The following is a 12734-nucleotide window of genomic DNA, read 5'->3' as shown; positions in this document are numbered from 1 at the left end:
CCAACAGGACATAGTTTCTGAAACCCAGGACGACTAAATTTCTACATCTTTTCATATTTCTTAAAACTTATTCTATTTAGTGTACTATTATAAATTTTCCTAACTCCAGTTTAAAGATACAAGTCTAATGAACAAATGTGGATTTGTTCATTGTGTCTTTTTTTTTTTTCCCCATAACCTTTCCCACTGCTTTGCAATGATCTGGGGGGTTATTTGTTTTGTTTTTGTTTTTAAATTTTACACATGGACTTAAGAAAAAAAAAAGGAGAGACTGAAGTTGATATTCTTTTACCCAGAGAAATTTATTATTCTCTTACATCACTTCTTCCATTCAGGAATTGAAGTACACATTAAAAAGGGGCACCTGGGTGGCTCACCTGGTTAGGCATGCAACTCAGTTTCAGCTCCGGTCATGATCTCAGTTAGTGAGTTCGAGGCCCACATCGGGCTTTGTGCTGACTGAACAGAGACTGGTTGGATTCTCTCTCTTTCAAAATAAACTTAAAAAATTACACTCCGGTTAGGTTGCAGATTTGATTTTATTCAAACATTCATGCCTGTCAGGTCATTCTTCTAGACTTACTGAAGACACCTTATGAAATACTGTAAACTGAGAAGATAAAACGCTCACTTTCTTTTCCTATGTTTCCTATCCTTTGTGTATTGATGGAAACACTGGTGGCACAGGTTGAGGCCATATTTCCAGATTAGACTGTGCTGGTGTGAGCATCTGCAGCAAGAACGAGAACCCTGGCCAGATTTCCTCCGATGGTTCCAATAGAGGTGCTCTCTCAGATGCAAAGAGGGAAAAGGCAGAAGCCTCAAGATTTTGCTTAAACAAAGTGAAACTAGTATCGTGGCATCAGGCCTGTGAAACTTCCCGGGGCCGTAGCAAAGGGAAGGCCAGATCCTGACCAATGGAAAACTAGAATCCAGGGTCTGAATGGTTCAAAGATGGGGAAACCTGTAGGCACCAGTGATGGGAACTGTGAGTGGGAGTTCTTGAGTTTGGACACAATTCATTCAGGACTGAATTATGGAGATATGTGGTGGAAAGCCTATAGGTCGGGGGATCAGAGAACCTAAACTCTCCACCAGGGGAAAGGACCAAGGCCACTTTGAGGCAATAATTCTAAGGTGAAAATGTGAGGTGATACGTGTTGGAGAAAGGTGCAGGTGCAGAAACACCTGAGAGGAGGGGAGATGAGGCACAGACTGCTCACATTGGCCATTTGTTTCTCAAGGCCCCGCACCACCTGACCCTAGCCTCGCAGTCCCCGCCCCTTCCCGGGTGAGGAGGGCTCTTTGGCTACACCCCTCTCTGACCAGTACCACCTGCCCTATAGTACCCTGTTGAGCTAGAAGCAGATTTCCTGGAACAAAGGTGCCACTCTAGTGGACCAGGTGCTCCTGTCTTTGAGATTCAAATCTTGCATCCATTGGCTCCCTACTCACCCATTCTCCCTGTCTGGTTGCAGGGATCTCTGCCGACATCACAGTCCATGCACCTGCCCATACCATCATCAGAGAGACCCCATAACCCCGAGAGGCTGAGGACACTGGTCATTCTGCTGCCAGGCCCGACTCATTTTGTTTCTGGTTAAGAATTCATGGGGAGCTATCCCTGTCTGGACTTTCTGCCTTTTGGCTCTTCACTGACTTCTGTCACAACACAGTGTCAAGTCACAGTTAAGGGGAGTGGATTATTGCCCTTCACCACCATCAAACATGTTGGCCCTTAAGACCATCGCCCAGATCCCATGCCATCCCTGGTCCCAGGATTCTGTAGACCCCAGTCCTCTCCTGAGACCCCTTTTCCAGGAGCTGTGCCCTGCTGCTGCTCAGGCTTTCCCTTCAGTCTGCCTTAGGGAGGTCCCAGGGCCTTGGATGGGGGAGGTCGCCAACCACTCCTGACATTCCATGTCCTTCTGCCCCAAATTTTACCTTCCTTGCTCTGGTGGCACGGCGTTTACATTCCCAGTGTGTCACTGGAAAGTGAACTTTTCCTAGGAGGTGGGCATTTTTAGTATATCCGTACAGACGTACGAGTTGCATGTGAGGATAAGGAGGAGAGGACAAATCAAAGAGGGAAAACAAGGGAGGCAGAATGAGCCACAGAAAGTGAGGTAGAGTGAGAAAGAGTAAAATAAAGGATGGGAGGGAGTGGGTCCAATGAACTCAGAAAGACATGCGAGCAAAATAAGTGGTCTGGACAACAGTCAGGGGGATGAATGGATATAGATAGAAATGGGAAGATCAGAGATGAAGAGGACAGAATAGAAGTAGGCCTTAAACAACAGCAGCACGGGGACGAAGGAAGGGCAGATGTCATAATCATTACATTTTAAATTTTTTTCTAAGTTACTTTCCCCTCAAAATTTATTGTCACATATGAGGCCTTGGTGTTTTTCAGTATTATATACTGGAAATATTCTCCAGTCCTTGTTAAATAATTTGGAATCATTTCAACATACAGGGTATAAGGATATTCAATTTTTTATATAAATCAGTAAAACATTGTTTAAACACTTACTCTAATATTCAGCACCATCCTTCCTCTCCTTATATGGTCTTCTAACTTAATAAACAGTAAGTTCAACATGATTAATAGATTGCGTAAAGCCATTTCTGTAGCAGACTTTTCAGGGTTTCCTGGATTTTTTACTTATAATTTTATGCAGTCAAACATAAAAACTTCCTTCATGCCTTCTTTTTGGCCTTTCTGTAAAGGACTCCCTATTTTGTTATGAAATACTACTTTCTGAGAAAACAGGCGTCATCAACATGCCAGAGTAATTTTTCTGTTGTCTTCCTCTCAAAGAACACTGATCAATGACCCATGGATGAGAGGGCCTGTGTGGAAACCTGGGAGTCCAGCAGAGGAGCTCCAGCATGCTGTTGGAGCAAGGAAAAGGACGACTGGATGCATGAAAAAGGACAAGCGTCAAAGTTTCCCTGTAACTGTATCACCCTCCCCCAAGATGACACATCTCAGGGCCAAGAGAGACCATCCTGACCCATGTTTTCTCCTACTGGCCCAACTCCATAGGACTGTGAGTCAACACCAAACAGGAGATTTTGCATCGTACTAGGGAAAGCGAAAGAGAGGCTCTCTGCATGTGGCCCGGCTTTGCAATGTCAAGAGAAGGCATACAATCAGGAGTTCCACACCACCCAACAGGGGACAAGAAATGCAGTACAGGGCGACACATAGAAAAGGTAGGAGAACGGACACAGCAAATACAAGATTTAAAAGAACATAAAAAATGAAGGAAACACGAAAGCCCCAGTTACACAATAGTTCTCCAGCAACGGACCACAAAGAAATGGAAACGTGCAAGTTGCCCATTAAAGACTTCAAAACACGTGATTTATGGACTCTTAGTGAGCTACAAGAAAACACAGAAGAATTCAACAGAATGAGGAAATCAGTAAATGAGCACATTGGGAAGTTAACAAAGCGACGAAAATGTTAAGAACCGAACAAACGCTGGAGCAGAATAATACAATAAATGAAATAAAATACGCAGTGGGGTACATCAATATGAGATCAAGCAAAAGAAAGGACCTGTGAGAGGAAGAGAGGTCATCTGAAATCATCCAATGAGAGGAGACCAAACAACAATAGTGACAAAGCATAAAGAATGAATATATTAACCAGAGGCACCATTAAGACTATGTAAGTCCCACGCTAAGAGTTGGAGAAAGCGGCACACAGCTTATTTTAAAAAATAATGACAGAATTTCCCAAATCTAGGGAGAAGGTAGGACATCCAAGTTTGTGAAGCTCATAAATCCCTAAAACAAAACAAAACAAAACGAAACATTCTAACCAAAGAAATCTCCAAGACCTCTTGTAGTAAAACTGTCAAACATTAAAGGCAAAGAGAAAATACTGAAAGCAGCAAGAGAGAAAAAGTTTACCACTGACTAGGGCGGCCCCTCCCCCAGGAAGACTGTGACAGTTTCTCAGCAGAAACCTTGCAGGCGAGGAGGGGGTAGATGAACATACTCCAAGTCCTGGGGGCGGGGGGCGGGGGGGAACTCTGCCAAACCTAGCAAAGCTCTCCAAATGAAGGAGAGAGGAAGACCTTCCCAGATAAACAAAAGCCGACGTAATGCATCACCCATGAACTTCCTTACAAGAAATGCTGAAGGGAGTTGAAATGAAAGGACACTAGTAACAAAAAACAAACCAAAAAAAGCACATAATGTAGTTAAGTTGTCAAATGCAGAATACTGCAATACCGTTATTCAGTGACTCACTAACCACTTACTTCCAGCATACAGGTTAAAGGACCAAAGTACTGAAAGTAACTATAGCTACCTTAACTTTTTAAGGACACAATTTGAAAAGAAAGAAATTGTGATACTGAAAACAGAACACGAGAGGGAAAGTAAAGTTGCTTATCCACTTATGTCAGACTGTTATCTCTAAATGATGTCTTATGTAAGTCTTACAGTAACCAAAACGCAACAATAAATACATAAGGTGAAAAGGCAGGAATGAAAGCATATCGCCACAGAAAATCAATACACAAAGACAGAAAGGAACAAGAGGAGTGCAGAACATCCAGAAAAGAATAGGATGGCATTAGTAAGACCTTGCCTGTAATAATTGTTTAAAATGTGAGTGGATTAAATTCTACAATAAGAAGGCATATACTGGCTGACTGGATTAAAAACAATATCCAGGGGCGCCCGAGTGGCCCAGTCAGTTAAACATCTCGCTCTTGGTTTGGGCTCAGGTCATGATTTCATGGGATGGAGCCCCACACTGGACTCTATGCTGACAGCATGGAACCTGTTGGGGTTCTCTCTCTGCTCTTCCCCGATGCGTGCTCACACACACTCTCTCAAAATAAACACTTAAAAAACCCCAATATCCAAATATATGCTATCTACAAAAGATTCCTTCAGCTTTTAGAGACACAGACTCAAGAAACAGGAAAACATACTCCATGTCCACAGAAATCAGAAGAGAGCAGAGGTGGCTATACTTCTATCAGACAAAACAGATTTTTAACTCAAAAGCTGTAACAAGGGAAGAGACTATTATGTGTCAACACAGAAATAGTTCATCAAGAAAATATAACACGATGGGGCGCCTGGGTGGCTCAGTCGATTAAGCGCCTGGCTCAGGTCATGATCTCACAGTTCATGGGTTCGAGCCCCATGTCTGGCTCTGTGCTGACAGCTAGCTCAGAGCCTGGAGGCTGCTTCAGATTCTGGGTCTCCCTCTCTCTCTGACCCTCCCCTGCTCACACTGACTCTGTCTCTCTCAAAACAAAACAAAGCAAAACAAAACATAAGTAGATTAAATGATACAATATTCAGACTAAAATCAACAGAATATTTTGTAATAACAAAATAGGAGAGGGGAAGATATAATAAAAGTAGTGATAGCATGAAGATTTACATTTTAATGTATAAGAATTATAACTAAAATAGATCAAAGTGCACACGTTTGTGTAAATGACTGTGTGTGCATAAAACTACAGAATATAAAATACGTAAAATTACATGAGAAATGAGCCGAGGAAAACTAATTGAAATAGACATGTCTATGAAATACAACAGTATTAGACACATTTAATCAGTGAAATATAAATAAAGCCCCCATTTCTCCTTATATACACAAGAATAAATAAAGCAATACTGAGGCCTGTTTATAAAGCCCGGACTGTGGTGGTTCAGGATGTCGCTGCAAGTCTAGGCAGGGGCAATCCTGCCAAAATCTACCAAAACCTGAACGCACCGTACTTGAAGCCAGCGTGCAAACCAACTTGCCCAAACCATAGAAGCACGCACACATCTTCAGACAAGTCCTTGTACTCAGAGGCAACGACTCAGATTCTTTGCAAATCCATTCGTGTCAAGGTCTCTCTGGAATGTAGGTGTTGTGAGCTATTTTTTTTTAAACACCTACTCTAAGGCATTTAAGTTGACTACATTTTTAAAAAAGCAATTGTGGAATAAAACCCATCCTATCGTGTGGATTAAATCGAACCTTAATTTCCATGATCAGTTTCTACATTATCCCAATTTATTCCAAATAATTACTATTTTGAGGCCAGATCCACAGTGACTCACTTTACTAACATTGGAGTGCATTATAAAGTCAAGCAGATCAGATTTTCCATTATCTATCTTATTTTCTAGGATTCTCCAGCAATTCCTGCATATTAATAAACAATTATCTGTGTCGTTTCTTTAATACTTATTCAGAGATATATCCTGAAGTCCTTCCACTGATTCGCCTTCAAATTGAAATACTTCAAAAGTCTGATGTCAGTGGTTCATAGTGAGATGGAATCTCTCTGGACATGCAAAAGGACTCAGGAAACACCATGAATCACTGAGAGCAAATGTTGTTAGGATACCTGAGAGTTGAAGATTAGTAGGTTTAAAAAAGCATAGAAGACACCAGAGAAACCCTTGCTGCAGAGATCAAAGACCTAAGAAATAGGATGCATTTTTAAAATGCAATAGCTGAGATGCAAAATAAACTAGATATACTGACGGTGAGGCTGGATGAAGCAGAAGAGAGGTTGGTAGCGTAGAACTCCCAAAAGAAGAATGGGAAAAGGGAGAAGAGGGTTCATTTGAACAAATTATAGCTTAGAACTTCCCTAATCTGGGGAAGGAAACAGGCATTCAGGCCCACGAGGCTGAGAACTCCCCTCAAAATCCGCAAAAACAGGTCAACACCATGACATATAGTGAAACTTGCAAAATACAAAGATAAAGAGAATTTTGAAATCAGCTAGGGACAAAGAGGCCTTAATCTGCAGGGGAAGACAGATCAGGTTTATAGCAGACCTACCCACTGAAACTTGGCAGGCCAGAAGGGAGTGGCAGGAAATATTCAATGTGCTGAATGGGAAAAGTATGCAACCCAAAATTCTTTATCCAGCAAGGGTGTCATTCAGAATAGTAAAGATAAAGACTTTCCCATACTAACATGAATGAATGAAAGAATGAATGAATAATAAATAAATAAATAAATAAATAAATAAAAGGAGTTTGTAACAGCTAAACAAGCCCTGCAAGAAATATTAAGGGGGGGCTCTTTGAATGGGGGCGGGGGCAGAGACCAAAGCAACAGAGACCACAAAGGACTAGAGAACATCACCAGAAACACCAACTCTATAGGCAAAACAATGACAGTAGATTCATCGCTTTCAAGAATCAATCTGAATGTAAGGAACTAAATGTTCCAATCAGAAGGTATCAGAATGGGTTAAAAAAACAAGATCCATCTCTATGCTGCCTGCAACAGACTCATCTTAACACCTGTAGATTAAAAGTGAGGGGATGGAGAAACATATATCATGCAACTGGACTTAAAAAGAAAGCCAGAGTAGCCATACATAGACAAACTAGATTTTTTAAAACAATTTTTTAATGCTTATTTTATTTCTGAGAGAGAGAGACAGAGTGTGAGCAGGGGAGGGGCAGAGAGAAGAGCAAGAGACACAGACTCCAAAGCACTCAAGGCTCTGAGCTGTCCGCAGAGCCCAACATGGCACTCAAACTTAAGAACCATTACATCATGACCTAAGCCAAAGTTGGATGAACTAGATTTTTTGAACAAAGACTTCAACAAGATATGAAGAAAGTCATTATATTACAATTAAGGGTCTATCTATCAAGATTTAACCATTGTAAATATTTATGACCCCCAACATGAGAGCACCCAAATAAACAAAACAATAACAAACATAAAGAAAATGATTGATAACAATAGCATAAAAGTAGGAGATATCAATACCCTATTTTCAGCAATGGACAGATCATATAAGCAGAAAATCAACAAGGAAACAGTGACTAAAATGCCACACTAGGAGCGCCTGACTTTGGCTGAGGTCATGATCTCATGGTTCGTGGGCTTGATCCCCACATCGGGCTCTGTGCTGAAAGCTCAGAGCCTCAAACTTGCTTTGGATTCTATGTTTTTCTCTCTGTCTGCCCCTCCCCCAGTCTCTCTCTCTAAAAAACAAATAAAAACAATTTAATGCCACACTAGACCCAATAGACTTAACAGATATATTCAAAATATCTCATCCTTTAAAAAAATTTTTAATGGTTTTATTTATTTTTGAGAAAGAAAGAGAGAGAAAGCATGAGCCAGGGAGGGGCAGAACGAGGCAGAGACACAGAATTTGAAGCAGGCTCCAGGCTCTGAGTTGTCAGCACAGACACGACACAGGCCTCCAATTCATTAACCGTGAGATTATGACCTGAGCCAAAGTCAGATGCTTAACCAATTGAGCCACCCAGGCACCCCATCAAAACATTTCATCCTAAAGCAACAGAATATACATTCTTCTCAAGTGCACATGGAACATTCTCTAGAATAGATTACATACTGGGTTACAAAGCAATCCTCAACAGGTACAAAAGATCGAGATCGTGCTGTGTATATTTTCAGATCACAGCACTATGAAACTTGAAATCAACCACAAGAAAAAAATTGAAAAGCTCTCAAATCCATGGTGGTTAAAGAACACCCTAGTAAAGAATGGGGTAACAACAAAATTAAAGAATACACTTAAAAAATTACACGGAAGGAAAGGGAAACAAAAGTAAGACAGTCCAAACCCTTTGGAAGCACTAAAGGGAGTCCTATGAGGAAAGTACACTGCAATTAAGGCCTATCTCAAGAAGCAAGAAAGGTCGCAAATACATAAACTAACCTTTCACCTAAAGCAACTAGAAAAGGAGCAACAAATAAAGCCAAAAGCCAGTAGAAGGGAAATAATAAAGATTAGAGCAGAAATAAACGATAGAAACAAACAAAAACCAATGGAACAGATCAATGAAACTAAATGCTGTTTCTTTGGAAGGATAAACAAAATTGATAAACTCCTAACTGGACTTATCAAGAGAGAGAGAGAGAGAGAGAGAGATTGATTGACTGATTGATTAAGAAAGAGAACCCAAATAGTTAAAATCAGAAATGAAAGAGGGGAGATCAAAACCAACACCACAGAAATACACACAATTATAAGAGAATATTATGAAAAATTATATGCCCACAGACTGAACAATCTGGTAGAAGTGGACTAATTCCTAGTCACCCACACACCACTAAAACTGAAACAGGAAGAAACCGAAAATTTGAACAGGCCCATAACCAGCAAACACATTCAATCAGTTATTAAAAATCTCCCAAAAAACAAGAGTCCTGGGCCAATGGCTCCAGGGGCATTCTACCAGACATTTAAAACAGAGCTAATACCTATTCAGCTCAAACTGTTCCAAAAATAGAAATGGTAGGAAAGCTTCTAAACTCATTCTATGAAGCCAGCATTACCTTGATTCCAAAACCAGACAAAGACTTCGCTAAAAAGGAGAATTACAGGCCAATATCCCTATTGGAACTGGGTGCAAAAATACTCAACAAGATACTTGCGATTTAAATTTAACAGTACATTAAAACAACTATATACCATTATCAAGTGGGATTTATTCCTAGGCTCCAGGGCTGGCTCAACACTCACAATCAATCATGATACACCACATTAAGAAAAAAGCATAAGAACTACAGAATGCCCTCAGATGCAGAGAAAGCATTTGACAAAATACAACATCCTTTGTTGACAAAATCCCTCAAGAAAGTAGGGATTAAAAGAACATGCCTCAATGTCATAAAGGCCATATATGAAAGGAACACAGCTAATATCATCCACCATGGGGAAAAAACCGAAAGCTTTCTACCTAAGATTAGGTATGCAACAGGGATGTCCACTTTCACCACTGTTGTTGAACATAGTCCTAGCCCCAGCGATCAGAAAACAAAAAGAAATAAAAGTTATAAAAATTGGAAACGAAAAAATTAAAATTTAACTCTTCACAGAACACATGATGGTCTACATGGAAAACATGAAAGACTTCACCAAAAAACTGCTAGAACTAATACGTGAATTCAGCAAAGTTGCAGTTTATAAAATCAACATACAGAAATCAGTTCTATATATCAAAAACGAAGCAGCTGAAAGAGAAATCAGTCCCATTTACAAATGCACCCAAAACAATAAGATACCTAGGAATAAACCTAACCAAAGAGGTAAAAGATCTGTAGGCTGAACACTATAAAATACTTACAAATGAAATTGAAGAAGGTACAAAGAAATGGAAAAACATTTCATGCTCATGGATTGGAAGAACAAATATTAAAATGTCAATACTACCCAAAGCAATCTACACATCCACTGCAGTCCTGATCAAAATCACACCAGCATTCTTCACAGAGCTAGAACAATCTCAAAATTTGTACAAAACAAGGAAAGACTCCAAATAGTCAAAGTAATGTTGAAAAAGAAAACCAATGCTGGAGGTATCACAATTCTGGACTTCAAGCTGTGTTACAAAGCTGTAGTCATCAAGACTGTATGGAAATGGTACAAAAACAGAACATGGATCAATGGAACAGAACAGAAAACGCAGAAATGGACTCACAACTACCTGGTCAACCACCTTCAACAAAGCAGGAAAGAATACGCAATAAAAAAAGACAATTTCTTAGGTAATTGGTGTTGGGAAGATTGGACAGCAACATGGCAAAGAATGAAACTGGACCACTTTCTTACACCATACACAAAAATAAATTCAAAATGGAAGAAAGACCTAAATATAAGACAGGAAAGCATTAAAATTCTAGTGAAGAAAATAGGCAGCAACCTCTCTGACCTCAGCCACAGCAATTTCATTATTAGACACATCTCTGGAGGCAAGGGAAACAAAAGTGAAAATGAACTATGGGGCCTCATCAAGATCAAAACTTCTGTCCAGCAAAGGAGACAATCCGCAAAACGAGAAGGGAACCAATGGAATGGGAGAAGACATTTAGAAATGACATATCTGATAAAGGACTAGTATCCAAAATCTATAAAGAACCTATCAAACTCAACCCCCCCAAAACAAATAAACCAGTTAAGAATAGCCAGGAGACATGAACAGTCATTTCACCAAAGGAGATATACAGCTGGCCAATAGACACATAAATAGAACTCAACAGCACTCATCATCAGGAAAATACGATTCAAAACCACAATGAGATACCACCTCACACCTATCACAATGGCTAAAATTAACAATTCAGGAACCCCAGAAGTTGGCGAGGATGCAGAGAAAGGCGAACACTTGCACATTTGGTAGGAATGCAAACTGGTGCAGCCACTCTGGAGAACTGTATGCAGGATCCTCAAAAAATTAAAAGAACTACCTTATGACCCAGCAATTGCACTACCCAGTATTTATCCAAAGGATATAAAAATGCTGATTTGAAGGGGCACACGCACCCCAATGTTTATAGCAATGCTATCAACGATGGCCAAAGTATGAAAAGAGTCCAAATGTCCATCAACTAATGAATGGATAAAGATGTGGTAAATATATACAATGGAATACTGTTCAGCAATCAAAGAGAAAGAAATCTTGTCATTTGCAACAATGTGGATGGAGCTAAAATGTATTATGCTAAGAGAAATAGGTCAGTCAGAAAAAGACAAATATCATATGATTTCACTCATATGTGGAATTTAAGAAACAAAACATGAACATAGAAGAAGGGAAGGAAAAATAAGATAAAAACAGAGAGGGAGGCAAACCATAAGAGATTCCTAAATTCAGAGAACTGAAGGTAGCTGGAAGGGAGAGGATTGGGAGGAAGGGCTAACTGGGTGACAGGCATTAAGGAGGACACTTGTTGCGCACCTGGGGGGCTCAGTCAGTTGAGCATCGGACTTCGGCTGAGGTCATGATCTCACGGTTCTCGGGTTAGAGCTCCGCGTCGGGATCTGTGCTGACAGCTAGCTGAGAGACTGGAGCCTGTCTTAAGATTCTGTGTCTCCCTCTCTCTCTCTCTGCCCCTCCCCTGCTCATGCCATCTCTCTCTCTCTCAAAAATAAATAAAAAAAAAAACATTTATAAAAAAGGACACTTGTTGGGTTGAATTGTGCATGTTACATGTAAGGGATTAATCACTAGATTCTACTCCGACACTGTATGTTAAGAAACTTGAATTTGAGGCGCCTGGGTGGCTCAGTTGAATGTCCGGCTTCGGCTCAGTACATGATCTCAGGCAGAGTTTGTGGATTCATACCCCATGTGGGGCTCTGTGCTGACAGCTAGCTCAGAGCTTGGAGCCTGCTTCGATTCTGTATCTCCCTCTCTCTCTGACCCTCCCCTGCTCGCACTGTCTCTCAAAAATAAATTTTACAAAAAGTAAAAAAATAAAAAAGAAAGTTGAATTTAAATCAATATTTATATATTTTTAAGTCACATAAAGGAAATTTATTATACAAACTAGCTAAACAGAATTTTGACTGTCTATACAAAAATTAAAAATAGGGGCACCTGGCTGGCCCAAGTCAGTTATGCTTCCAACTCTTGATGTCAGCTCAGGTCACAATGTCCTCATCATGAGATTGAGCCTCAATTCCGGCTCTGCACCCTAGAGCCTGCTTGGGAATCTCTCTCCCCTCTTCTCTCTCTACCTGTCCCCTGTTCATGAAAGCACTTTCACACGCAAAAATAAATACAGGTAAAAATATAAAATAAAAGTCACTATCTTAACACATGCACACTGAAACAGTGGAAAATTATGTTCCAAAGAGTATTTTCACCATAAAGAGCAGATCACTGTTGGCGCCTCATAACCTGAGTATGACACAATAAACGTGGAAGATAAAAAACAAACTCTCGATTTGGGTTTCTATCCTCCTATC

At 40.3% G+C, this 12734-nt stretch overlaps 1 protein-coding gene across 4 annotated transcripts in view; it reads left to right on the top strand.

Annotated features, from left to right (window-relative positions):
* Nucleotides 1-12734, top strand: part of LOC115287128 (zinc finger protein 14-like) — a 119907-nt gene that overhangs the window by 102999 nt on the left and 4174 nt on the right. The window lies entirely within an intron of this gene.

This window comes from Suricata suricatta, chromosome 1 (genome assembly GCF_006229205.1).
Source record: "Suricata suricatta isolate VVHF042 chromosome 1, meerkat_22Aug2017_6uvM2_HiC, whole genome shotgun sequence".
Classification (NCBI taxonomy): domain Eukaryota; kingdom Metazoa; phylum Chordata; class Mammalia; order Carnivora; family Herpestidae; genus Suricata; species Suricata suricatta.
Note: the sequence above shows the minus strand (reverse complement) of the source record. Positions and strands in the feature narration are given on the sequence as shown.